This window comes from Myotis daubentonii, chromosome 12, assembly GCF_963259705.1.
Source record: "Myotis daubentonii chromosome 12, mMyoDau2.1, whole genome shotgun sequence".
Taxonomy (NCBI): domain Eukaryota; kingdom Metazoa; phylum Chordata; class Mammalia; order Chiroptera; family Vespertilionidae; genus Myotis; species Myotis daubentonii.
In genome coordinates, this window is record NC_081851.1 from 37,970,152 (window position 1) to 37,973,632 (window position 3,481).

The window sequence follows — 3,481 nt, forward strand, 5'->3', positions numbered from 1 at the left end:
TCTGTATATGTGCAGTTCTTTAAATTCCCCCACTGAACCAATTGCACCATCTTACTGGTACCCTCATTCGTTAATAATTTAAATCAAATCTTTGACATGTGCTCATTTTATATTTGTATGAGAGTCATAATTTTACCTTTGAAAAATTATCCACGCACTGTCTGCAAAAGAGAATGTCAGTCAGCCAGTACAAAATGATGTATACCGAGTTCTTTGCTTGAATGATAAAAAAAAAAAACTACTTAAGAAATATCAGGTGAAAAAAACAAGATGCAGTATTGAAAAATACAGTGTGATTCAACTATGTCAAAAATGTAAAGAAAATCAAATGGAATGAAATAAGGCAAAACGTGAAAAGGATTGCCAATCGTCAGTCCTTAGTGCAAAGAGCATGAGTGGCAGTTTTTGTTCTTCCTTCTTTATAGCATTCTGCACGTGGCACATTTTTCCAGTGAGCACGAATTACTTTATAGTCACACAAAAAAAGTCTTTGAAGAAGAAAGACTACAATATATTCTCTACTCAAAGCAAGGCCTAAGACACTGAGAAACAGATAGAGCAGGATTAGGAAGCCTACAGCACCTGCAAGGCAATAAATGCCCAAGAGCCTCTACAGGGGAGATGCAACTGGCAGTTTCCAGGAAACTGAAGGGCCTCTTGCATTTCGTGGATATTTTGGTTTTCCTCTTTACAAAGGAAATACGCATGGCTCCGTGTTTGCTCCTAAGAAAACGACTTCTAGACTAATCAGTGCAAAATAAATAGAGATTTAAATTTAAATTATATGTACAGCCAGGAAAAACACCTACCCAGCCTTTAATCTCCACCAAGATGCTCATTAGGCAGTTTAGTGAATGCTTATTACCTGTCCCTGTCAGAGATAGTACCAGGGCCTATTTTTAATCGGGAAACCTACCAGAACCACATTCCGGAACCTTCCAGAATTATACAAGCAGAGCATTCCAAAACTTGTGCTTAACAAATGTTAGCCACTGGTACAAAAGATACATGCCACATAAAGGTGAAATTTAATACTCAAACAAGGTAATAAAATTAGCTTGTTTGTACCCTTTATTGTATCTTCCTTATAATAAAAGTATACATGGCCTGGCAGGTGTGGCTCAGTGATTGAGAGTCGACCTATGAACCAGGAGGGTCATGGTTCAATTCCTGGTCAGGGCACATGCCCGGGTTGCAGGCTTGATCCCCAGTGTGGGGCATGCAGGAGGCAGCCAAGCAATGATTCTCTCTCATCATTGATGTTTCTATCTCTCTCTCCCTCTCCCTTCCTCTCTGAAATCAATAAAAAATATTTTAAGTAAAATAAAAGTATACATGTATGTTTGTCAGGTGTTTTTATTAGGCCATAGCTCAGCTCCCTCCTACTTCCCCACTTCCCCTGGGTCTGATATGAGGCTGGTCCTCTCGAAATTGTAAACACAACATCAAGAAAAAATGAGAATCCGGCCAGTGTGGCTCAGTGGTTGAGCATCGACCTATGAACCAGGAGGTCTCCGTTCGATTCCTGGTCAGGGCACATTCCCAAGTTGCAGGTTCCATCCCCAGTAGGGGGTGTGCAGGAGGCAGCCAAGTGATAATTCCCTCTCATCATTGATGTTTCTGTCTCTCTCTTTCCCTCTCTCTCCCTGAAATAAAAAAAAGTTTTGTTTTTGTTTTTTTAAAAGAGAGAGAGAATGAGAGAACTTGGTAACTATTCCGTGATGTGGTTCCAGTTTCTCCCCAGATTGCTGTCATGGGCACGTGCTCACTCATCCCCGGAGGGGCCACTCACACACCCACAGGCTCACTAACAGAGGGCAAGGAAAAACGGTTGCCTATTATTCATATTAGTGAATTTTGATGTAAAGATATTGGCATGTCTCTGGAACTAATCTTCACAATGTGCCAAAAGTTTGGAGAATATTGATTAAGGAAGTATTTTCCTGCTTGATAAAAAATAACTCAGTTTTGCCTATCTACCCCTGCTAGAAGGTTATACCGTTATAACTACATGAATTGTATTAGGTAGTGTGTAATAAAAAATAAAAAGTAAAAAAAGAGAGAGAGAGAGAAGGAGAAGAAGTGATGGTAAAGGGGACCCTATGGAGTTAAGCCCTCCATTTGCCCCAAGTCCTGTCCAGGGGAAGTTCAGCAATGGAATCCATTGTGATCCATTTGTGAATAATTAAAGCAACTCCTTCCCTAAATAAAATTATTTCATTCACAAAGAGATGGAGAGGACTCAGGGTAGGGAGTGCAGTAATAAGTCTTGGGGAGAAGATATTTGGGAGAATGGACAACCCTGAACAAGGTCGTAGGCTGCTGAGAGAAAGGACTCATATTTACCATTTCCCATTTCAGACTACATTTATAATATTTGTGTTTATTATTTGCACCACCTGCTATGGACCACAGCATCCTCCAAAAAGTCATACAGTGAAGCCCTACCCGCCAATGTGACTGTATCTGGAGATGGGGCCTTGAGGAGTAATTAAGATTGAATGAGGTCATAAGGGTAGGGTAGAACCCTGAGCCTATAGGATTTAGTGTCCTTATAAGAGGGAATGCCAGAGAATACCTGAAACCTATATAATTTTATTAACCAATGTCACTGCAATAAATTCAATTCAAAGATAAATTAAAGGTAAAAAAGAGGGGATGCCAGAGAGCTCGCTTTCTCTCTCCTTGTGTGTACTCAAAGGAGAGGGCTTGTGAGGACAAAGCAGGAGTCTGTAAGCCAGAAAGAGAGCTCTTACCAGAAACCCACCTGCTGGACCTTGACCTTGGACTTCCCAGCCTCCAGAACTGTGAGAAAATAAATTTCTGTTGTTTAAGTCAAATACAGTCTGTGGTTTTCATTATGACAGCCTGAGCAAACGGAGACACCCTCCTTATCTTCTTAAAAAACCTGTAACTTGTTCCAAAAAAAAAATTGTACACCTATCCTCATTTCATTTTAAAGCATTCCTATGGGTCCTTTATAGAGAAAGGGTTTTGAATTATTTGATTTTATAAAATCAAATAAATGAAGGCACTTTATTAAGCACTATCACGTGCCAGATATACTATACTAAGCTCTGGAGATATAAAGATAAATAATGCACAACCTCTGACTCCGGGCTTCTAGTCTAGTGAGAAACCTGCACATGCACAGGATGATGTGACAAAAGTATGTTATCAGATAAATGCTGTAACTGAGATGTATGAGAGGGACTAAGGAGTGCAGAGGAAGAAAAGCATAACTGCCTGGCAAAGGCCTTTCTGGAGTTGCAGACAGGTGAGTGGAATGAGGATGAATGGTTTCTCCACGGGAGAAAAGGGAAATGGCTTTACAGGATAAGGATAGAGCTTGAGCACCGGCATAGAAGAAAGGGGCCAACGTTGTGGCCCTGCAGTCCTCTGACTGAAGTGTAAGAGGTGAATGGCCAGCTAACCCGAGGTGTGGCTGGAAAAGTCAGCAGGAGCCAGATCACCTGGTCAC